The sequence below is a fragment of the Miniopterus schreibersii genome (genome assembly GCF_964146895.1).
Source record: "Miniopterus schreibersii genome assembly, chromosome: 2".
In the NCBI taxonomy this organism is placed as follows: Eukaryota; Metazoa; Chordata; class Mammalia; order Chiroptera; family Miniopteridae; genus Miniopterus; species Miniopterus schreibersii.
In genome coordinates, this window is record NC_138102.1 from 181,940,510 (window position 1) to 181,966,444 (window position 25,935).

Here is a 25,935-nt window from a genome sequence, read left to right on the forward strand (position 1 = left end):
ACCCTCAGGAGTAACTGGCTGCTCTTTATCGAGTGCTCGCAATGTGCTCACATTCACACATCTCATCTCATTACTTTAATTAGGATTCCAAAGGCGTGGATCTGGGGTCCTGCTCTGCCATTTCTTAATTAAGGCTTACAGCTTCTCTCGGCCTCAGTTCCCCATCTGCAGCAAAAGGACTAATCGCCACCCTGCGAGGACGGTTGAGGTGAAGAAATGAGATGCGTGGGAAAGAATTCTGAACGCGAAGGGTGGCGGCCGAGAGGGAATCGACTTCCCGCGACTGCCCTCTGAGAGCAACACAATTTACTTGGAGCGGAGAAGCTTCTAGAAACTGGGAGTGATGTGATGGCGTCACACAGCACGAAGACTGTGCGGGCCTCGACCCCTCTCGCTGGTACTCGGACGGCGGCCCGGCACGAGCATGGCCACAGGGCTGCGCTGGCCCCTTCAGGCTGACCTCCGTCACCACCACCCCCTCCCAAAGAGAGTCTACCTGGGGAGAAAGTCCAGCTCCCGCGCCGCGCCGGGTCCTTTTCCCTCTCAAATTCACGCCCTCTGCTCCCCAGGCCTCCCTACCTCCTCCAACCAGGCCCAAGTGCCCCGCCCCGCCCACTTCCGCTTTCTCACTTCCGGCCCCTCACTTCCGGCCTCGCGCTAGCCAGCCCTCCCAGGTCTGGTGCGTGCGGCTCCGAAGGCCTCGAGTGACTAGACGGATGCGAGGGGTTAAAATACCCCAGCTTGGGGGTATCAAGTGGAACGAAGGTAAATGTCTTCATTTAACAATCTGTTGAGCTGTGATGCTGCCCTAGTTCTCCTTCCAAAGAAGAAATTTTACAGTTTGTGTTAGTGTAATTTTAGCTGACTGGAAATGCCATCCGCCGCCGATTTCCACTTCAGAGGACAAAGAATGTAAAAGTCGTCTCTCGAGATGAAAAGGGCAGTGCCAGTGTGGTGGGCAGTGATGGAGTGCCTCCAGGAATGGCCTCGGGTAGTCGCTGAAATACTCAGCTGATCTTCAGTGAACACCCACTGTGTGCCAGGCAGCCCACTGAGCAGTTAAGGGCCCAGGCGTGAAGCACAACCCAGTGCGCCCGTGAGTTTGCAGGCTAGTGGCAGTGGAGGTGACAGACGCCATCACGGAAGATTGTGACACGATCTGTATGGCGTAATAAGAGAGGAGCAAGCGTCTATTTCTGCCAGGGTGTATATAAGGGCAGGTTTCACCGAGGAGTTTACATCTTGATTTGCACCTTCAAGAACGAATAAGCCAAGTAGAGGAGGCCGTTAGAGGCCAAGGACCCATCAGGTGGAAAAGCTGGAAAGCTGAGGGGGCTTATTACCTTGGGAAAAGTGCCAGTACTGTAGTTACTAGGGCTGTTGCAAAGGCTGTTAGCACAGCAGAGGGAGAGGAGGTGGCAGAGGAGTCAGATCCTGAAGGACCTCGTCCATACTTACTAGGCGATTGTATCCATTAGGCATTCAAAATATAATCAAACCTATGTTTTAAAGCATGTTGGTGGTTGCATGGACTATGTCGGGAAAAGACTTAGAGTAGGAAAATGCTTAGTAGATGAAAGTAAGTCGTTTTTAGTTCTTACTACAATCATAATTATTATTATAACAGTCCACATTATTGATATTGATAGGTACGTATAATATAAAATGATGGGAGATATGAAAGAAGTTGGTCTGCTTGAAATATTACGAAACCAGCTATAATATAGAGTAGTGGGGCAGTAGCCAGAGGGAAATGGAAAATGTGGCCTGGAGAGGGATTGTTCAGGGCCTTGAATACCATGCTAAGGTGTTATTCTATGATGCGGGAGGGTGGGGGGAAACAAGTATTTTATATATTGAGTTATTGTTTGTGAAGATTTTTTTCTAAGCATATCTTATGTAAATTTCAAAGGAACTCTGAAAAGTAGGCATTAATTATCCCATTTTACATATGAGGCAGTGAGTTTGGGAAACATGCATTCATTCTACATGACTGAGCACCTGCTGTGTCCCAAGCAATATGCTGAGCCTCGGGAATACAAGGAAATTATAGTCTATTAGTCTTATAGAGGAGACAGGAATAAATCAGCAATTATAATAAGTTGCCATGATAAAGGCAAGTATAAAGTGATATGGGAGTAAAAAGGAGATTTGTCTAAATCTACAAAGTTAGGTAAGGCTTCCTGGAGTAGGTGAACTTGAAAAGAGTTTGCAGGAACAAAAGGTTACATGAATTGCCCAGAATTATTCAAGTAGCATTCAACTAGCAAGTGATTTAGCTAGAACTTGAACATAAATCTGCTGCGTCCAATTCTGTGCCCTTTCCCCTACCCTAAGGATTAATCTTTGGCCCTTGATGTTGAGCTCCATTGATATTCTCAATCATAAGTCTACCTGTTGCATTTTGAGAAGGTCAGAGATCCCATCTTTTCTTTTTAAACCCATTCATTGTCTTCTTTTAGAATGAGTCTCTGGGTGAGTTTAAAAGAGAGCTGATTAGGCTCTGCAAAAGTGTAGTGTTACCTACTTAATGGAATTAACTCTGTTAAAGTGACATTGTGTAAGAAGTCCTTTTTATCTGCTTTCCTCCATTTGGGGGCACCATAATTTAGTGGCAATACTGTAGCATTCACCAAATACATCATTTTACAATAGTAACTCGGTGTGTTTCCCCCATCTCCTGAACTCAGAGTTTTATAAAAGTAAAGTTTTCTTTTGGCTTCAATGGCATCACTGCTCCTTCTCATCTCTTTGGCTGGTTTCTTCTCATTTCTCTGACCTCTCTACTTTAGAGGAGTCTGTTCTCTGTATTTATTCTTTTGGTGGTTTTATCCAGTCTCATAGCTTAAAACACCCTTCTCATTCAGCAACTCTCAGAATGTTTTATTATCAACTCTAACCTCTCCTGACTGCCCCCACTGGTATTTCTCATAAACATCTCAAATTTAGTATGTCCAAAACCAAACTCCTGATCGTCTAGACCTGCTCCCCTGTCTCAGTAAATGACACATTCTTGCTTCTGGTTTCTCAGGTCATGACCTTGGAGTCATCATTGTCTCCTCTGTTCGTCTCACCGCACATCATACCCATCAGCTCACCTTTCGTATTTAGTCTGGGTAATATGTGGTCAGTAGTTAATAAAAGGTTTATCAATGCCACGTTCTAATACACAGTAAAATAATATCTATGTTACCAGACTTTATGGTCACCCTGTATATTCAGAATTCAGTTTCTTCCCACAACCTTCACTTCCCACCAGCTGTCCTAAGTTGCCATCATCTCTTGCCAGGACTATTGCAGTAGCCTCCTAACTGGTCTCCCTGCTTCTACTCTTGCTCTCTTACAATCTAATCTCAACACAACAACTGGAGTGATCCTTTTAAAACTTAAAACCCAAGTCAAATCATATAATAACCCGGTTCAGAATCGTCCGTTGGCTCCCATCTCACTTAGAGTAAAACCTAGAGACCCTGCCATGGCTAGCAAGGCCCTAAGTGTTCTGGCCCCATCTCTCTCTGTCCTCCATCCCGACTGCTTTCTACCTCACCAACTGCAGCAGGTTGCTCCCACCTTGAGGCTTTGCACCTGCTGGGCCCTATACCTGCAAAAGCTGTCCAGATAGCTATTAGGCTGGCTCCTTCACTTTGTTTTGGACTTAGCTCAAATGTCCTTTGATGTCCCAGTAAAATACAACCCTCCAGCTCAGCCACACTCCCTATGACTCTTGCCCCATTTTATGTTTTTCCATGGTAGTACAACCATCTGACATACGTATTGTTTCTTCCTGTGCCAGAAGGTAAGATTTAGAAGGGCAGGGACTATGTTTTGTTTACTGATACATTCCCAGCACCTAGAACATGCCTGAGAGTAGGTATTTAAACATTATTTACTGAATGAATGAAAAGATAATGTCTGGGTCTACACTATTGAATGAGAAGTACATATTACCATAAAATTAGATTAAATGTAATTATGTACAAGACGTTCTGATATTAATGATGATTCCCTCAAAAGGAATTGCTGAAAAATTTTAAACAAGTATGGTTTTAAAAGAAAATTTCTCCTTTGTAGATGAGTTGAGATTTTGCATATTCCTAAATCCCCCAATTTTGTGGATATTTTCTGAGTGTCCATGATAGTGAGGACTGAAATGCTCACATTTTCACATTACAGTCTATCCTTAGGTTCTCCCTTTGCACTTGTTCAGTTACAGAGCTGTTATGAAATAAACCAATAAATGACCTTCCTTTCCTCTCAATATGCTCTAGAACACATCTGCTAATCATCACTTACTACCAAAATAACTACCCTTTGAGATGTTTCTGTTCTGTACTCTGCCCCATAATTATAAAGGGAGGGGTCATGTTCTCCCTGGGGTGCAGTGCCCTGTGGAAAAGTAACTTCCTCATTAGGGTACAAGTTGAAAACACCGTGATACTTCCTACAGAGCACTATTCAGCTTTTCCTCCTTCCCACCCCCAGCATGGAAGTTCAGGGACTCAGTGTCTAACCACTGACAGGATAAGGACCATGGCCAGAGGATTTCAGTGTTTGAAAACTGGCATTGGAGCTGTTGAGTGAATGATGACCCAGGTCCTTAAACCATGAACACTAAAGAACACTGAGGCCAACCTGGAGATGTCATTGTTTTAAAATCAGCAACAGCCCTGCCGGGCGTGGCTCAGTGGTTGAGCGTCTACCTAGGATCCAGGCGATCGGGGTTCAGTTCCCGGTCAGGGCACATGCCCGGGTTGTGGGCTTGATCCCCAGTCGGGGGCATGCAGGGGGCAGCCGATCAATGGCTCTCTCATCATTGATGTCTCTATCTCTCTCTCTTCTCCTTTCGTCTCTCTGAAATCAATAAAGATATATATAAAATAAAATAATAAAGTAAAATCGGCAACATGTTATCTTGAAATTTCCATCTTTACAATGTGGAAATAATGGGGACACTGTTCAGACACAACTTTAGTTTAAGGAAATTCAACAAGCTAGCATTATTAAAAAGAAAGTCCTTCTTTAAAGAGTTAGGAGTAGCAAATTACTTCTTTTAACTCGTCCCACAAATATTTACTGAGCACCTACCTACTTATGACCAAGGTGCTCTGCAGATTCTATACCAGGTTTTTCTTTTCTATTTCAATTTTTAAAAAGTGAAAATCATAACCAAAGAAAAGGGTAAATCTTCAGCAAGATTTAGGTATAAAGGGGCAAAGAGATAGAAAACGATACCATTTCACAGTATAAAATACGTTTAAATTTTAGAACCCCAAATTGAGTCATATATGATACCTTCCTTTTACCTTCAAGGGATTAAAGCTAGGAACATCCTATGAGCCAACATTGTCCTCTTTATCTTGGGTCCGGTCCCCAACTCTGAATGGTGCCACTTAGCAGGTAGCAACGTGTCTAATTTTGTGCAAAAGATGCAACGTTGCAATCCATTTTCTAGCAAGAGAAAAAAGAGAGGAAGAGGCCTTCACAAGTTGTACTTGTTATGGGAGGGAGGAACTTAGAGAGGAGGATGAGTTATAAATTTGAAGGTAAGAACTAAGAAGCTTGAAGGTGACAGAAACTTTAAGTCAGTGAAAAAATAATCTTAAAATCCCAGAAATCCTTTAGTCCAACCAACTCAAGAGAAGGTGAACCCCAGAAGTCAAAGCCAGTCCTCGCTCACGTCTGACCGTGGCAAAACAGGTTGGGACTCATCCTAGCTCAGAGTTTTTCTCTCTTTTTTTTGTTAATATTATGGGCTAAGTGCACTGAGAAAGCATTTTCCCTGAGATTTTAATATTGTGAGTGATCCAGAGTGGTATTAAGTAAGTTTCCCTGAGAACTCTTCATTTTTCTCTGGATGCATGGCTATACCAAGAGAAAATGAGAGTTTTCCCTGAAACCAGCAGCAGCTTGCCAATGGATGATCTCTGGGATTAGAAATTTTCTTATGTGAACATAATGGTTCAGGGGAGGGAATTGTTAAAACTGAAACCAAACATAAAGAAGCAAAAATGTTTCAGTGAACCTCCTGCATTTTCGTTCAACTCTGGCAGCAAGAAAACAAAACCACATAATCTAGGGCTCACGCCCAACCCTCTAAAGCCCCATATCTGCTAGTTCCTGTGTGGTTTGCCTACAGACTGCAGGACTGCCGGGGGTAGTTTGGAGGAGGGAGTAAGACGCAGGGAGGAGGGGGCTCTATTAATGGGTCTGTGAGCCTGTACCCTCTTTTCAGGGTGGTGGTTGGAAGACGGCACAAGGTGGACCTGTACTCTGAAATGCAGTAATTTGGATGTGAACTCACCTTCCTTCTTGCAAAAGAGGATTCTAATAACTCAGTGTCGAAGCCAAGATAAAGACTCAACCTATTCTCTCCTGAAAGGTATGTCATTATACGTTGGTCCACGTACTCCAGACATCTTGAACGGTTTTATAATTTTCAGAATGCTCTCTCTGAGTCATATCTAATTAAAATGAATCCCATGGGCTCTCCAAATATTGCTTTTAATATTTTGGTCCATTAGCTAAGGTCTCTAAATCTTTTGCTGTAGCAATGCCTGTGATGATAGGACTTGACTTCTATCTAACAAGTGGACTAGGAGATTTGGTCCTTACCCAGCCCATTCGACAAAAGCTCCACTCAATGGCTTCTGAGCCATCTCATAGAGAGACTTTAGGCCCTGGGATTAAAAAGGTGGAATTTCACTTCACCATAGTCAACATTTCATTCAAACTGGGGAGTGGAGGTGACGGGCTGAGCAGCAAAGAATGAACACTAGTACTCTGAGTCAGGATTTCTCTCGTTGCTCTCATTTCTACTTCTGTATTTATGTTATTTATATAAAGAATTCCAGTTTGGGTTCCTTTACAAAAAGAAAACTTTACATTGAACTAGATTTTGAAAGAGTATTGTCTATCTTTGTTTCTATTAACAGTTAACGCTATATCCCTAAAACTGTCTTTAGGTTAGGTATTGAGTCTTAAGACAACTCCCCTATGCTCTTTGCCCCACCTGTTTCTGAACATGAGGACTGAATATACCTACCAAGGATTTTACTAATTTTAAAATATTGTATTTGTATTCCCCAAATTAGGCCTTGTTAGTAAAACATATGCTGCTTAATTTACACATTACTGAAAATAAGCATCCCCAAGAGGGGAAATGTTTAGGGTCCGAAAATCCAATGGAAAAGATTACATGTTCCTCATGCTATGCCATCCGAGAGTGGGAAACCTCAGGTTAAAGACTCTTGTTCTATACAACTACATTTATCATAGATTGTTTAGCTCTTTAATGCCCCCCCCCTTTTTTCCCCTTATTTTTGGTTTTAGGAAGAACATTTAGTGTTAAGTACATCCTGCTTTAACAAGCCAGTATTGTTTATAAAACAACATATGTATAAAATTATTTTAAAGTGACTCTTTTTACAGAAGGACCCATTACCAATTAAAGAACACTATGTAAATAGTCATCTAAGTGCATTTAAATTTCAAGTGTTAAGAATTCTGATTTGTACTCTTTTTGAGAACTTTTTGGGGTTTTTTTTTTTGTAATGATAGACAGCCCTATATCATTGACTAAAAGTACCTTTTTAGATTGAACTTGGAATGTCTCTCATGTAGTAAACTGTAATCTTATCCTCCCTAAATTGTAATAGATTGTATCTTTTTAAAATGACTTTACTGAAGCAGACTGGAAGGAGGTGATCGATTTGTTCAATATGAAGAAATACCTCTATTTCTAATATAATATCCTTTTGAATATCTTCCACATCTTAGACCCTGATGAAAATCCCTCTTATTTTTTTTTAATTTCCATTGTTCTACGTCTACTTTATAGGGATATTATACTAAATGAGTTGACATAGATATGAAGTGTCTTAGAAAAAGGCACTATGCAAATGCAAAGTATCATTGTTATTTCTTTGAATCTTCATCATTTTCTTCCCACCTCTTATACCAAGTATATCTCACTTAACTGCCTGAAGCCATCTCTTTGAGACCCATTGCCTTCCAGAAGGGCGGAAAATGAGCCTAGTTTCCACGTATTTACTGATCATCAGAGAATAACATCCACTGGTGTTGGTGACTGTTAGGGTTCATGCCTAAACTTGAGCAGAACTTGCCTTTTCTTGGATCAAGAAAAGTCTGCAGTTGTTAAAAAATGTGTCATTAAGTATGATTCCATCAGGATTTCTTAAACAAGTAGTAGTAGTTACTTCTGGTTTAGTCCTAGAGATAGATTCTTCATTTTTGTGCCCTTGTAAAACAAATTCAAAACTTGGTCAAGAATCTTCATGACCTAAGTTATTTGAATCAAAGGATAGGGTCAATTGGCCCCCATTTTGTCCATTTCAGGTATTTGCCAGACATATCTTGATCTGTAAAGAAACAATACAATCTCATGTAATCCCCTCCCCCCTCACCACTTTATAATCCTTAGGAAAGTGTAGTACATAAATAACCAATCACAAACACTAATTGGGCATTTACTGTGTGTTGGGCCCTGTGTTAGGAACTGAGTTCTCTCCAACAATGTTAATACCAGTTTTCAATAAACTTGAGCCAATAGGAATTTAGTAAATTTTTAAAATTTGTTCTTTTAAAATACGAATTCAGAGGCAAACATTTTAGAGAATTAAAAAAACATTACGAAGTACATGAAAATAAAAGTCTTACATGTTCTCCAAAGGTGTAGGCATATATCTTATGAAGAAAGTGAAGAAAATGTTCAGAATTAAAGTTGAAATATTAGTACAGTGAATGCCTCTATAATCACCTAGATTCAGCAGTTGTGAACTTACTGCTATAATTGTTCCATCTGTATGTATTTCTTCCTGATTTGTAAGTTACAGATGAAATGACATTTTACCCCTAAATAATTTAGTACACATCTAAGAATAAGGACATTTTCCTGTATAACCACAATACCATCATTATACCTAAGAAAATGAAAAGTAATTCCTTAATGTCATCTAATATCTAGGCCATATCTAACTTTTCCCATTTGTCCCTCAGATGTCTTCCATACTTTAAACACACACACACACACACAACTGTACCTGATTTTTTAAAAAGGAAAGCGCATTTTTGCATTTGTGTTTTATGTCTTTTTATTTGACACTGAATTTTTTTTAAAGGTTAGGCCATTTATCCTGTGGAATGTTCCACATTCTGGATTTGTTGTTGCCTCATGGAATCATTTAATTTCTTCCTTAACCCCTTGTATTTCCTGTAAACTCCAAGTTAGAACTAAAGCTTTGATTAGATTTCAATTGAGCATTTGTTACAAGGTGCTCTATATTGCATCTCATCAGGAGGCACAGAATGCCAAGTTGTCTCTCTATTTGTGATGCTCATTTTAATCATGGCTCAAAGTAGTGATCTCACTCCAGGATTCTCTGTTGCAAAGGAACTTTTTTCTCCTTTGCAATTAAAAAGTAGTCTGAGCAGGTGACACTTCGGCACAATGATAATATCCTATTTCTCAACAAACTTCACCAGTGACTTTGGATGATAATGCCTAAATGGACTATTCCATTAGGGGTCATACACATTTTAATACACTTCGAAGGATTACACATACAAAATCTTCGTTAGCAGCAACAGCAGATTTTTTATTTTATTTTTTTTACTTTTTAAAATTTTATTTATTGATTGATTTTAGAGAGAAAGGAAGGGAGGGGGAGAGATAGAGAAACATCAGTTTGTTGTTCCACTTATTTATGTGCTCATTAGTTGATTCTTGTATGTGCCCTGACTGGGAATCTAACCCACAACCTTGGTTTATCAGGATAATACCCAACCAACTGAACTACCCGGCCAGGGCAACAGCAGATGCTTATTGAGTATATAAGTTCAGGTAACAACAACAGCAACAATAATAAGTAACATTTACTGAATGTTTGCTGTGGAGACAGACAGTCTAGGCTTGGGGCCAGTCCTTCAGTTACTAATTGGGCCAACTGGGACAAGTTACTTGGTCTTTCTGTGCCTTAGTTTCTTAAGGTATAAAATGAGAGTAATAATGGCAGCTATCTCATCGTATTGTTTTGAAGATTAAATAATTTATACATATAAAGTTCCTAAAACAGTGTCAGTTATCTGCCAAGCACTGGTGTGACACTTTACAAGTATTAACTCATTTGCTTCTCATAATAGAGTAAGTGCTGATATCATCCTTCTTTCATAAGCGAGGAAACTGAGGCACAGAGAGGTTAGGTAACTTGTACAAGGTCACTTATCTAGTATGTGGTAGAGTCCAGATTTGAACCCAGGTGGTCTGGTTCCAGAGCATTCTCTCTGAAGACTGGCACATGTAATGAGAAGTGACACAAATGAAACTGAATGGAAATCAGCAACAGGAACCCCCACACCTCCAACCACCACCACCATCCAGGTTTTAAGCTGTTATTGAAAATCTAGGAGTGTTGCTACCAAAATACATTTTTGGTTTTGTTCGTCTGTTAAGCATAAATGAGTTTAGTTATTGCATCTGTATAGCTTAAGGCTCTGTATAAGACACTTTAAACATAAAAGATAGTTGCAGGAATAAAAACTGTAGAACGATGAACAGGAAGGAAGAAACGGAGAGGAATATTAGGAGAGGGGAGTTAGGAGACCTCAGAGCCTCGGGGCACAAGATGAGATTTTTATATAGTCAAGGGGAAAAATCCCTCTCATTCCTGTACTGTACTGTATACACATTTCTGTACTGTATACGATTTTACCACTAAAACACAAGAGTGTAGCCATTGCCAGATTTATAAAAGACCACATTGGATTTCTTCATGGGATAATAGATGAGTCTTGATACGAGGTAACGTCCCTAATTGGTTACTGCATACACTCAGACATTCTGTAAATCAGTCTCTGGCTTCTGAAACAACTGTATACAGAGAAGGCCTTGCAAGCTGGGTATCTATCAGTCCCTACCCCTTCATTAACATTACAAAAGGGTTCCCGTGCTGTCTTCTTGCTCCTTTGATTACCATTACAGAAAACTCTCAAGTGTAATTTTCTAAAGAGAACGAAAAATAAATGAGAAAGAATCCAACATTAATAATGTTTTCATGCATTTTGAACACAGTCATTGCTAAATTGGTTCTGCCTTTTTATGTATTTTAATGAAAAGCGGCCTAATTGATCAATTGGTCACGAATAATACTTTTTCATTTGTTTTTCTCCACACCTCTCAGCCTTCCAGAGCCACAGGTTTAATGTGGCAGCCTGCAAATGGCTTATGATTTGTGTCTATTGTCTGGTGCTTTGTGAGAAAATACTGGAAACAGTCTGCTGGGAACGCAGTAGGAACTTCGTACATAATAAGTAGATAATTCTCCTGTTCAATATGATTTTAAAGAAAATATTTTTAAATAACTAAGAAATATTACTAGGGAAGTACAGGTAGAAAATATCTGGTTGATTTGTCATTTGAAATTTGTATTCACCATTTTGTAGGTCACAGATTTTTAGCACGTTATGGAGCAAAATATAAGTTCAGATTTGCTCCCCTCCCCCAAAGAGATTTATATTCTAAAAATATGAATTATTGGATCAGTAAGGCTTGCAAGAAGATCTCAACGGTACGCTAAATCTAAGAATATGGTCATATTTTAATACATTATATAAGCTCTTTAAGTTGATCATAAATATGTTGATATCCAGGAGAGCACATAGGTTCTTACTGGCGGTGGTGAGATGGGGGTGGAGGGGTTTATGAGACACATTTACAAAGCCAAGAAAGCTATAGAAATTCTCCGGGGGGTGGGGAGGAGGGAAATATGCCTAGCTCTCATCCACACACTCCTTTACACAGAATTTCCAATGGTCCATGGATCCCTGGAGTCCATTCACATGTCCTTGACAGGAGAAATTTTCTTTATTTGGAGTTTTGTCTTTTTTTCACCCTGAGCCTTATAAAGGGTTAAAAGGCGTTTTCACACATTATCTCAGTTGATCTGGCTGTGATCTTTGAGGTAGGCAGACCACATATTTTACCTCTAGTGTTGCAGAGTGGGAAAAGGAAAGCTCACCAGGTTAAGCAACTTGCTCAAGGTAATTTTGCTAATGTCTGCCAAGACAGTACCAAGGCTGGTAAGTTGTAGCCCAGGGCTCCTTCTGCTACAGTGGCCTGGGCACAGCATTCTGGAGTTGCAGGAACCATTAATGGGGCTTCTGGAAATCTGAATTCTGGTTCTACTAGAAATGACCCATGTGACTTTGAACAAAACACTGTAACCTCTCTGGGCCTCAGTTTCTTTCTTGGTCAAATAGGAGGTTAGACCACATGTTCTCTAAAGCCCTTTTTGTTCTGTTGCAAACTACCTAATCCCGCTGGGTCTGAGAAATGACCTTTTCTATGATAGATGGCAAGACCTTTCAACCTGTCCCTGTAGGTCATAAGAGCTGGCATCCAATTCCTGATGGGTTCTTTGCAATGTCCAAATCCTGTGAGAAACTATAAACATCAACAGCGCTTTGATGGCTGTTTGTGTGTCGTTCTGCTGGTTGCTTCATTTTCCTGCAGGGCTGACTGTCTCACAGCGATTTTGCTCTAACTCTGCTCTGCATCATACAGACATAATGCGATGCTTTATTGTCCCTCTTGGGTAGTTCAGAGTATAATATGGAAATAAATAATGTTGATGGACTTATTTTGGGCTGATAGACCTTATCCTCCTAAAAAGGTTATTCCTCTTGAAGGACCCAAACCTTCCACCTGATTTTTCATTATTAAGAGTTATTTTTATATTTCTTTAATATCCCTGAAATGTGCTTGGAAATTTGAGACTCATGAGAGGGCCTGCAGCACTGAGTGCAGAGCCCTGAGGCAAGAAAGATGTGACCAGCTTTTGGAGGTATTTGGAGAATCTTTGAGTCAGTATAATTAGGACAAGTTTGTTAACAGATTTATAAAAAGTGTCCATAGCATATGTTGCCAAGTACACAAAATCCATGATATAGTCCCAGTTTAATTCTGAGTCTCTCCGGGAAGCTAAAACAAGTAGAAAATTCTTATGCTCCATATGTCAGTAAACTAGGGTTTTATAACATCAGTTGTCAAACAGTGGAACTGCAGAAGCAAGGGTCTTCCACATGTTGCAGGAAGCCCCTGCTCTTGGCCCTTGGACTAATCCAAACCAAACACCATTAGCATGGACTGGCTGGCTACCTCAATAACCAGGAAGGTGACAGTCTTTATTTGTGATGATCAGCTGATGATAGGAAATTGGGGAACCTGTTTCTCAGTCATTTTGCTCTCTCAATTTTCTAAAAGAGCTTCAGGCTGGCAAATGGTGTTATATCAACCTCTTCAGAGAAGCGTATAATTTGCCGTGTACTGTGTACCATTGGACTATGGGAGGTAATGCTGTCTGGGATGAGAGTGACAGAGCGGGAACTTAGTCCTGTATTCTGTGTTCTGTTCTCAGGCTCATGGATGACTCAGGGTGCCCATCCACTCCTCTGTCCTGGAATGAAATGATACCATTCTTTAACCTGCTACCTAGGAGACTTAGGAAGAGACAGGCACTGTTACCCCAAAAGCATTTTTATATCTTTGATATAAACACCAGTACTTCATTTATAAAATGCATAACATGGTACTTTCTTATGTAAACAACCCCATTTTGTGGAATTTCTGTCTCCCAGACCCAATATTGTTAAGTAGACTACTAATTCATTTTATAAACTAGAGAATGTGTGATGTTGCACGCTTGACACTTGGTACCCTGTGACTATCCAAATAAAGAAGGAGAAAGTGTGAAGTCAAAGAATCTCTGAGCTGGAGAATAATTCCCAAGACATGAAACAAGCCACATGGAGCTATTAGAATGTAAACTCTGGCTTTCTGCAGCATGGATACACAACTTTTATTTTATTTATTTATTTTTTTAAATATATCTTTATTGATTTCAGAGAGAGTAAAGGAGAGGGAGAGAGAGAGAGAGAAGAAACATCAATGATGAGAGAGGCATTGATCAAGCCCACAACCCGGGAATGTGCCCTGACCAAGAATTGAACCCCGATTGCCTGGATCCTAGGTCAACGCTCAACCGCTGAGCCACGCCTGGCCGGGCCACAACTTTTATTTTAAAATGAACAATGTAGGAAAAAGTAAGTTTTACTACACAGCCAACTCTGTAAGCTCATATTGTTTTATAAAGTGAAGGTTCAATTAGATGTTACTATCATCAAGAGAGCAAGCTGTCACTCTTTGTCGTGTAGACCCTGTAAAAAATTACCTGTCTGGTTACTTTAATTCATCTTTTGGTTCCCGTCAACAGACATCCCCTCAGTCTCTAATTCACTGTACCCAGATGCACTGAGATCATTTAGGGTAATAAAAACAAAAGCAAAATGGGGTCCTTTTCCCTAAGGAACTAGCAAGCTATTAGGGAAACTGGGACAAACAAAAGAAAATGCTACTGCAGTGCAAATCTCATGATGAGATAACAGAGTAAGTGGCTTAAGGCGGGGCTTTGTGGAGAGGGCTTCTTGAAGGAGGTCCACCTGCGGGTAGAGGGAGGTAGCTTGTCAAAGAGGCATAAATGCACCCGCAAATTTGCACATTTCAAGAAAATCATAGGAGGAACAGGGTCTTCTTCACTGAAAATCTGTTTATTTTGCAAATGACAGAGTTGAGAAGGCTCTCGTGGGGTTTTTTCCCTTGGGAATCTAGAAATTAAACTTCTGCCACTAGAAACTGTACCTCAAGCTCTTTTTCCAGGAAGACTTCTCTTCTTTCACTTCCATTTATGCCCCTCTGTAAGTCTTCTCTTTCCAACACAAATATCCTTCATCCTTTTAACTCTGGTTTACATGCTGGTTTTACATGCTCTTGTGTGGTTTTACATGCTCTCTTCATCTTAAGTGTTCATCTCTGCCAGACTTCAGTTTAAGGCCCCTCTAAATCATGGTGCCCAGAATGGGACAGAGCTCCCCAGTAGTAGTCTGAAAAATGCAGAACACCATGGAGTAGTAGCCTCCTTGATGTATACCTTATACTTCTGTTAATATGGCCCAAGATTGCATAAGTCTTTATGGCATTCATGTCACACTGCTGACTCATAGTGAAATTGTGGTCAACTAAAACCCATGAGTTCCCATGCGCTGCTATTAAGCCAGATCTTTATTCTGTACTGAGCCACAGAGGTTTAAATGTAGAGAAATTTACCTCTTTATACGTAATCGTATTGGTAACAACCTATCAAAATATTTCAGAACTAGTATATTAATTCGCCCTCCCAGCAGGTGAGTGCATACTTATTTGCTATGAGGGCATAGTTAGTCTCTTGCTGGGTCCCTGGAAGAGACCTCCCAAAGGTCAGGACTTATCTCCTTCCTATTGATAAATTGTCTGCAACCCTGCACAAATCTGCATCTTTAGAAAAATTAGTGAGCATCAACCTTCCTAACAGCAAAATAGGAGCAAATATGAATGTCCATTTCCTTCCCAAGGATATGCAACAATGAGTCATATCTACAAAACTGGAAGTAAAAGTTACTCAGAGGCAGTATATATGAAAGGAAGAAATTTTTATTTTAAGCTCTCAGCAGCTTTCAGAAAATTCGATTATCCTTATCATGATACGATACAGTAAATAACATTCATTTTTTGCAACTGTTTTAAAGTTATAATTGAGTTGTCTGATTTGCAGTTGTAGTAACATCATGTGATGTCAGTATAATTTCAGTGCAAAATTATTTGTAATTTGCATAAACACCATAAAGTGTATCTGTTTTATTGCAAGGCTCTGTTTAAAGCGATTCTCCTCTCTTCGTCCCCTCCCCCAGCCCCATTCTCACTCCTAGCCTCTTCCATTAGTAAAACAAGGATTGCAAAGACCTTGAAGTTTAGGTTTCCATAAGACTTTTAGAAACTTTTAAAAGTCTTGCCTCTAAAAGTCTAGCTTAGCAGTTCATAGGTTTTCATTCCTGGCCAAAGCAGAGAACTCACAGGTAACTTGTATAATATTTATAATGTCAAGCTAATAGAAATGTCACATTTTAGAACACATCCCTATGAGCAGTTTCATTCATTATAGAAAGGTGCAAGTCTTTCTAATCTGCCATTCTAATGCAAATTTTAATGCTGTCATGACTTTGAAATCATTAAGATTCAAACCTCCTCCCCACCCCTCTCCATGGATTTTGTCTAGGGCCTTGCTCTTCATTGGGAGATCAGGGGATCAGTAGCATTGACACCACCTGGGAGCCCGGCACAAATAAGGATCTCAGACCCTGCCTCTAACCTACCGAGTCAGAATCTTAACTTTAAAAAGATTCCCCTGGTAATTCTTACACACAATAAAATCTGAGAAGAATTGATCTAGGGTGAAGGGATTTCACCCCACTTTACCTGGTATCTACTTTGTGTTGTGATACAAAACTTACAAAATTTCATTTGGTGCTTACTAAGAGTTTATAGTTGTTAGGTAAAATTTTACTAGATTTAAATATTCTGTATACATTCAGCTTATGTACATCCAGCTTTTCTCAAAGTATATATAACTGGCTTTAAAATACTCTTGCCTTTCTGGGTTCTTGTAGAGCAGAGGTTTTCATCAGGGGGTCATTCATTTTTTTAAATCCTCACCTGAGAATATTTTTTTTAGAGAGAGTGGAAGGGGGGGGAGAGAGAGAGACAGACAGACAGACATATCGATATGAGAGAGACACATTGATCGGTTGCCCCCTGAACACTCCCCAACCAGGGACAGGGATCAAGCCTGCAACCTAGGTACTTGCCCTTGACCTAGAATCAAACCCGAGACTCTTTGTTGCATGGGCTGGTGCTCTGACCACTGAGCAACACTGGCTAGGGTGTGTGCAAGGGGTCATACCCTATCCTCACCAGGGACACCTGTCAATGCCTGGAGACTTTTTGGTTGTCACAGTTTGAGGCGGGAGGGGGAGGTGCTACTGGCACCTGGTGGGTAGAGGCCAGCTGCTAACGATCCTACAATGCACTGGACAGTCCCTACAACAAAGACCTAACCAGCCCCAAATGTCAATAGTACTGAGGTTGAGGGACCCTATTATAGAGGCATATGGTCTGTAGGGAAAGAGTCAGATGTGCAGCCATGCATAACAGAATTCCATAGGAAAATGGAGCCATGTGGCATGTCATGATATGGCCGGGCAAAGAGCAGATAGACTGGAAGCTGCCTGGGCGATGATGGTGGGGTCTTGGGAGGAAGGGAGTAGAAAATCCAGTCACTGGTGAGAGGAGACATCTAGGAGAGATAGTAACTAGTGCTCTGTGCACTAAGACAGTCAGCTTTAGGTAACAGGGCTGGGGCTCAGAGGCTGCACATGAGGGAGGTATGGGCTGGAGAGACACAAAGCTCCCAGAGGGGATACTAGGTATGATCTCAAAATCAGGTGAGATCTGGAAAACAAGAAAGGATTTCAGGTGATAGCATAGGAGTACACAGTGGATTTCAAATCTAGTAACACCTGGACTTGGGAGCAAGGCAGAGTTCCACTTGCTAAAATTGGGACACCTCAGAGCCAGCCAGCAGCAGGGGGTGACCACGCTCAGTTAGTGAGCTTCTTAAATCCCTCCCTACCGAGAACGCTTAGTGTTGTGTTTGCAGTACGGTTCACTTGCAGGAAGGGGTCAAATGCTGCCAGCTATGGAGATAGTGGGGCAAGAACCAATCTGAGTTCCGACACTGGCTGCTGAAAAATCACAGGATAAGAACTGGAATAGATCTTGAGAGGCCCTCCACAATATTTCCCTCCTGCAGGGCACCTAAATCATTTCAGAAAGATTATCTACTCTTCCAGCGTAAAATTCCCAGAGAAAGATTTCTTAAGGACCTGCATTGATGCCTGATCCATTCTAACCCCAAACTTCTGCATTCCTAACCCTACATCCCCTTACTGGAATGTAATGTAAGTTGACTTTCTTTTATCCTACCCTGCACACAGGGTGCTTTCTAACATTCAGCGGTGGTAAACAACGTGAACTACCTCCACAAGTGCCAAGCCCAGCCTTCCCTTCTCTGTGCTGAAGAATCTCAGTCCCATTAATATTGCCACCCTGAGTCTCTGCCAGACCTCTTAGCCCTTTGTTATTCTCCGTGCCCTCTCCACGTTTTGTCTGCTTACGATAGTCACCACAAAAATGAATTTATTAAATATATACTGTGTGTAGACAGCCCTTTGACCATGGAAAGCAAAGAAGGGAAAATATAAAAGGATATATATGGTTTGGTTGTTTTTTATTAGTCTCTCTTCTCTCTCCAAGGAGTTGTCAATCTTTGCCGAGTTCATAGTCTAGTTGGAGCAGTAGTCCTTAGGCTAAATTCCATTGTAACATTTTGATTTTCCTTTCAGATGCTTTCACTGTGTCCCTCACCTAAGGACAGTAGAGTGCACTATCATATAAAATAGCTCCAATGTGACTTTAGCTCTAAATAAAACAGGGGTACATGCATTTGCTCAGTTCCAGAGAAGGCATTATACTGCCATGTGGGTTTTGTTTCAAATGAGCAGCAAAACCAAGTTCTTTTCCACAGAAAGGGATTTATTCAACAGAACTCACTCACTTTGTTGCTACTGAATTAATTCCATTTCACATCATGTCTCTAAGTAGAAAAGTAAACTGATTTTCAGCAGGCTGAAAGGATATGTTGATGCATCCAACGTCAGTAAGATTTATGCCAACTAGATTACAACCATCATGGTGGGCCCGTTGTTTTAGCTTCTATGAAGTAGTTGCAAAGTGCACCACTTCAGTATAGGCGTTGAAAACAGCTTGTCAAAGTTACAGTAGATGGGGATGTGGCAGAGTGAGAGAGAGCGCAGATGTGCAGAATGAGAGGAGTGTTCCTCCCCTTCCCCGAGCTGGAACCATTTGTCCACTCCTCAGCGTTATAAAAAAGTATGCATTTTGTTCTATACCCATGTTCTAAAAGCCACCACTTTAGATTTTTGAATTGTCTGCTCAAGATGCACACCCACCCACTTGTGGCTGGGCAGGCACTGCCTGTGGGCTTACGTGTGCGCAGCACTGTGCTGAGTGCCGCCCTGGAGCGGGCCACTGCCGGCCAGTAACTCCTCCTCTACTTTCTGCTGCACACGTCTCTTCTGCACACTCTCCATTCCCACACACACCATCCCATCAGCTTCCCGGGCTCCGTTTCTGTCTATCTCAGGAATCTTCCTTTCATTTCTCCTGCATTGCTGGCTTTATCCTGGCTTGCACTTCTAACATAAGAAGGCTGCAAGTGGAAATGTTTCTGATTTCCATAGCTAGTAGTTTCTATAACAGTAGTTCCTTTCAAAGGAAATAGTTTGTGGAGAAAAGGCAGCTGAGTGATACATTAAAATTCAGGAAGACTCGGTAGCACTGTTAAAAAAGAAAATTAGAGAATCTGAGGCACTGGCCTCTCCATCAGTAAGCTAAAGGCCGTCAACATTTCTTACAGCCAAATCACGCCCGTTCCACCGAGAACACACGCTGTTCCAAGGACCACGTCTGCTCACCATTCTGGAGCAAGGCCGCATTCTTGCTTGAGCTCTCCGGTCCCTCACATAGTCACCTTCCAAAATCCCAGCCAACCTTCAAGGGCAAACCCCAAACCTACCCCTCTCTTCAGCTCCTCCCCAGACAGAATTAACCTTTTCTTCCCTGCACTCATTCCGCCTTACGGTAGAATTATGTATGTGGCTACTGATCTTCCTGGATTGACTGGGGCCTGCTGAAGGGCATCTGCCAGGCACTCCCCTCCCAGCTCAAAGTAGAGTGGCCAGAGAGTAAAGGAGAAAACTCCACAGGCCAGAAATGTCCGCAAAAAGGTTTTCTTCCCAGAGGCTAGTCTCAGATATGGAAATGTCCTTGGGTGAGCAACTCTGGGAAGAAAGACCCCTCTGAAATGGAACAGTGTCTGATAAATGGACTCATAAAAACCCTATGAGTGGTGGGTACACGGAAGCTTCTTTTTCTTCTTTGCTGTGCTTTTCTGTATTTTTAAGTGCTTTCTGTTTAAAAATGATCATAAAAAGACCGCATTCTATTTTAAAGTTACTGAGTTGAGTAAATGTCACTGTAATTTGATTTTTAGCCTAAAAGTTTCCTTGTAGTTTAAATTATAAAAGTCACTCTTCGCTTCCCAGCTTAATTGTATTTATCTACTGACTATGGTACCCCTTAAAATTGTTAGTTCTTAGACTGTTTCACGCAATACCAGGTTACATGCACCTTTGTTGAAAGGAAAGCTCTATGCAGGCTGTGGGGCTCTTGGAGGATGAAAAGTTCCACTTTGTTTTTTTATAATCTTCACTCGAGGATATTTTTTCCATTGCTTTTCAGAGAGAGAGAGAAACATCGATGTAAGAGAGACACATTGATTGTTTGCCTCCCGCACATGCCCAGACACATTGATTGTTTGCCTCCCACACATGCCCAGACAGGGGCTGGGGATCAAGCCTGCAACTGAGGTACCTGCCCTTGACTAGAATCGAACCTGAGACCCTTCAGTCCACGGGCCAACACTCTAACCACTGAGCAAAACTGACCAGGGTGAAAAGTTCCACTTTTTAACACATTTTTTTAAGTTCAACTGATTTAATATTTTAATACTTTATCTTTGGCAGAGCAGAAAGTCATTTTTAGGAATCATCTCTGAACCAACAAGCCATGTAACTATTGCCAAGTACATAAGCACTCAGTAAATGTTTTTTTAAATAAACTAAAATGCTATGCACTTCTGAATGAAAGACAGCTTCAGTCATTTAAAGCAGAACGCAATGGGTATAGTTCACAATTGCTAATTGTTTGTGCCCATTAGAAATCATAGTAAAATGGGAAGTTGGGGGGAAATCAGAAACTGTTATGGAAACAGCATTGATGAGAGCAGATTGTAATTTTGTTTATAGTGATTTGATACACAATTATTTGAGGAATTTATTGTGCTCCTGGATTAAAACTGTGTTGTTACTATAATAGAAGATTGCCCTCGTCCAATGCCAAACTCTAGCACTCCCTCTGTTCTTCCATCAGCAGCCCAGGCCTACCCCCCCCCCCCCCAAACTCTGTGTGATGCAGTCCTGGCACAGACCCCTAACCTTGAACTCCAGCCAACTTCCCTAACACTTTCTCCCCTTCACCTGCAGGATGCTTCTTGTTCTCAAACATTACACCCTGAAAATCGGGGCTGTCAGTGAGTTAAAAAGGGAAATATAGAATTACCTGGCTCTATCAGTGTTTTAAGTATTCTTGTAGACTGAAATGAGAGCTCTTGTATAAAACCACTCAAACTCTTTCTTAAGATATGCTAATTTTTCTCTCTCTTTGATTGAACTGTTGACCTTCTGGATATATGACTAGTTATTACCTCAAGTATGTTTGGAACTATTCTCACCCTAACCATTCAAAAATGTAATTAGCATGAAGACATTATTGTAGGAGCACATCACCTTGGGCTAGGATCTCATTAGACAGCACAAATCTGGCAGAATTGAGCATGCTCCAGTGCTTTAAAAAGAAATCTCTGAAAAAAAATCTGTGGCTTTGGAAGCAGAGTTAAAATTAACGCTTTCATGAGCCCTTTCTTGCTCATATATTTGATTTGTATGAGAATCCATAGAGAGGGCTGTGGTTCTTTGTTTGAAAAATGAAAACAATTCTGTTTTCTTGGAACTCTGCTTTTATGGTGGGGCTGTTGTCACAGTTCTGGGTCAACCAAAACCAAAATAATACATTTTAGAGATCAAGCTTTTTTCCAAAAAAAATGCATAACATTTTAAGACATAATCCCATTTATCCTTGCAACAGCAGACGTTACAGAGAATGAATATTCTCTAGGAGGTAGTTAACAAATGTGGGAAAACTGAGGCCCATGGAGACGCAGTCACTCATGCCTCATTCATTCTCCTCTCTGAACATTGCCCATCTCTTCCACCATGGAAGGAGTTCTTTATTTTCTGAATTGAAAACCATTTCATGCTGCCTGCTCAGTTATTTCAGTATGTGCTCCTACATTTGGGACCAATCCCAACTGTTATGAAATCTTATATGAATAATAATGAAGCTACTTATTCCTGGGATCCCAAAGGTGACCATTTCTGGTTCTTTCCAGGGCACTTTGGATGGCCCAGTTGGGTCCTAAATGATCAGAACTTTCAGGAAAGCACTTGCCTGATTCTGTCATTCACCTTGTTTGTGAGTCTATAATGTGTTTTAGTGCGCGGAGATGTGTCATATAAACAGTAATTTCTCATTATTGTAATAACATTTTTCCCTAATTGCAAAAATATTCCTGACCTGAATTTATTCTTGTCATGGCTGCGTGCACAAGCAGAGTCTTGTTTGTCTTTACAATATATTAATAATGTATTAATTAGCTTCTCAGCGCTGCCCCAGCAAGGAACGGAACGGATTTATGTAAATCATGAAACACGAAACAAAGCTAACACTTTGTTAGATATAATTTAAGGGCAGTCTCAGCATTAGGTAGTGTAGCAAAATGTAGGTCTATTTTTGAGAGAAGATAACAGAAAACACTACTCAATTAATAAAACGTTTGTTTAGCACCTACTGTGCACAACCTCTGAGAGGCAAAAGAGGCGAAGACAAATAAATTGGCTAATTAAGTTTTATAGTCATAGTTAAAAGGCAATAAAGGGCAAGGTAATATGTATTTTGATTTAGTGTCAAATTAGCTTGCATCTGTCAGATGGAACCATCTGACAGCTTTTTACCAAAAGATGTGGCGATTTCATATGATTCAACTAATATTAAGATACTCTTGTTGTGAACATTATACTGCTCATTTTCTTTCTATTTTTAAAATTAAATGATTCATTTTAAGCTGAAGCTGTCCTTATTAGGCAATCAATAGAAGGTAAATATAGGTCAGAGATCTGAGTCCTGTTTTTCATATTTATTTTTAAAGACTCAAAAGTAATATGTATTTTGTAGTTTTAAAGTTTTTTATTATATCAGGTACTTTTATTTGAATTAGAGTCATGAACCTGCTACCTGTTCTTCAAATGTGATATTCCCCAACTCAGTTTTCATGCCATTTCCTTAGTGATCCTCCTGCAGAACTGCCATCTCTGGTCCCTTCTTTTCTGCAGAGATGTTTGGTTGTAGAACACCCCATGTATTTGGAAATACTTCTCTATAGGAGATTAAAGCTAACATCCGGTCTTGCCAATCAGGTTACTGAGAAATCAGAACAACCATATGTATATTCCACTAAATACATTCTTCTAGTTCCATCAACGTTTAACAAATATTTACCAGGCACCTGTTTTGTGCAAGCAGTGGAGTGAGCCCTTTGCCACATATGAAGTTTTATAAACAAAAGTGTATACATTAATGTAAATACAAACGTAGTGCTGACTATATAGACCAAGCACTGCTCTAAGCACTGGACATGCATTAATCTATTTAACCCTACCCAGGCTGGTAGATTCCATTGTTACATTCATTTTCAAGTTGAAGAAAACTGAGGCCAGAGGGGTTAAGTGAGCTTCTAGGACCCAAATGCTTAACCAAGACACCAACAGTTTATCTGGTTATTGTAGGGGACCCAATGTTAGAAAGCAAGTGCTTTTCCCAGACCAAGAACTAAAAGTGTGACGAATTAGCAGTGCCTTCTAATGCCCTAAAATAGCAAATATCAACTTGGGTAGAATGTCAGAAAACACTTGAGCCTATCACACTGGGTTTCCTCCTAGCCCAAGACACTAAGACGCAGCCCTGTGAGGTCCCTGACACTCATGGGGACACAGGCCACATGCACTGACCAGGGCATTCTTGCAGAATCACATCTTACCCTACATCTTATCTCAACCTCACCAAAGCCAGACACTATCAAGAAAATGTTCACTCATCTTCCCGTTATGCCCAACATGTGAACACTGATAACACATCTAAATTCGGAGAAAATCAACAGACATCATCTCAGTCAACCTGAAAAGTCTAGTGACTCATTCACAGCCTTTTCACAGGGCTCCTGCCACCACCTGGTTCTCCTGAACCAGCCTCTAGGCCTGCAGCCCACATGCAGCTCTGCACTTAATCACCCTCTACTCCAAGGATCGAGGATAGGAACCCTGACTTCCTTTTTCACAGGCATTTGAGTTGCTGGGCAAGCTGCCTCTTGTCTTTGCTGCAGCAACCCCACTGCTTCTGTCCCCAAGCCAGGCTAAACAAGGTTGCCTTGGAATAAAAAACAGGAGAAGATGCTGGCTTTTCAGCCCCCAAGAGTAGAATCCATCACTTTGAAGATAAAATCATAACATCTAAATTTGATCCGATTTATGTCAGATCTTATAAATACATGCACACATGTGGATGCTTAAACCATGTATGCTGACTGCTCAAAACAAAACAAAACAACATACTGCCTCATTAGAAAGATAAGAGCTGGTAGGCCAACTCACCAGAATAAAGAAAAATGGGTACTCTAACTTACACACACACACATTGGTGTAGTGAAGTCCACAAGACAGCTGCCCTGGCAATGAAGGGCAATTTCAAGGATTTTCATGTTAAATTTCGACCAGTCCCATGCATGAACTTACTGAGCTTTCTCGAGCTTAGTTCTAAGCCTCCATCCTTAGATAGAGGCCTGGCATCGATTTCAGCCGCCGGTAAGGCAGTAAGCAGAGGAGGTAAGGGCAGAGGCTCAGGAGCCAGATTGCCGTGGCTGGAAATTCAGTTCTGCCATTTCCCAGCTGTACATCCCAGATAAGTTACTTAACCGCTCTGCGCCTCCATCTCCTCATCTGTAAAATGGGAATAATATAACTAAAATGAATCCACATGGGTTTGTTGTGAAGATTTGATGAAATAAATGGTAAAGCATTTAGAACAATGCCTGGTTCAGAGTAAGTCCTCAATACATGTGAGTTATTTATTATAGTAACTTGAAATGGCTCACATATCCAGTTAGGAAACCATTGCATTCTGTTCTGTTTTCAATTTTAATCTTTGTGGCAGTTCAATCTCATTTCTTCTTCTTTTATGTGTGTGCAAGAGGAGGATGGCTAGTCATCCTTGGAGTACAATCTTTCATTAAAAGCCTTTATTAAGTGTCTCCAAGTTTCTTTTCTGCAGTAAATGATCCAGATTACTTAATGGTTCTGTTTTACATGCTTTAATCCTTTATTTGAACTTCTCAACCATCTCCAGATTTGTAGTACATACAGAAATATTGTCTAAGAAATTTGGCTTTGAAATGCCTTGTCTCTGCATCCATTAGCTCAAATGTTTAAAATCCATTGTTCATAAGAGCAAAGTTAAGTTCTTTACCATATTGGCCAGTTGGTTTTATTCTGTTATGTCACCATAGTCACCTAATTCTCACATGCATAGTTCAGCACAAGCCAAACCAGAAGAGACCATAAGTCATTCATTCATTCATCAAATATTTATCAGGGGCCTACTGTGTGCCAGGCACTGTGCTATGTTTCAGATTACAAATAAGACTCCCCCTACTTGGAGGGTCTTATAGCTTGGGCAGGAAGACAGAGAAGTAAACAGACCATTGCAAAAGTCTGCCTTTAGATGCTGTACTTGCAGTGAGAAGGTGTCAGGATAACCCTGGAAGAGACAGGAGAGAGAATTCAACTCTTCTTGGTGGGAACAGGACGGCTACATGGAGAAGGTGACCGCAGGGAAGGATGGCGAGGATTGAGAGGAAGGAGGAACAGCGCATTCAGGGAAGAGGAAGCAGTTTGCATGTTGTACTGCCAGGCAACCTTCCACGGTGCAGGTATGAGTGGGGCCCAGGATCTAGGAAGGATGCCTGGGTTAACTGGGGCCAGGCCTGTAGCGGCCAGACCAGGAAGCCTGAGCTCCATCCTGCAGGCCATGGCACCGTGTAGTGCCATAGTGGAGCAAATACAAGTTGGTACAAGTCCTTCTCCTAGAAATGCTCCTCAAAGACTGATGTCCTGTTGAAAGTCAGT

The 25,935-nt window shown here is 40.9% G+C and overlaps 1 protein-coding gene across 1 annotated transcript in view; it reads left to right on the forward strand.

Moving 5' to 3' along the window:
• Positions 1-6,150: 6,150 nt before the first annotated feature.
• The window catches only part of GRAP2 (GRB2 related adaptor protein 2), a 61,568-nt gene continuing 41,783 nt past the window's right edge, over positions 6,151-25,935 (forward strand). Inside the window, exon 1 of the mRNA XM_081129266.1 lies at positions 6,151-6,379. The gene's annotated coding sequence lies outside the window, so the exon portion shown is untranslated. The remainder of the gene's footprint in view (positions 6,380-25,935) is intronic.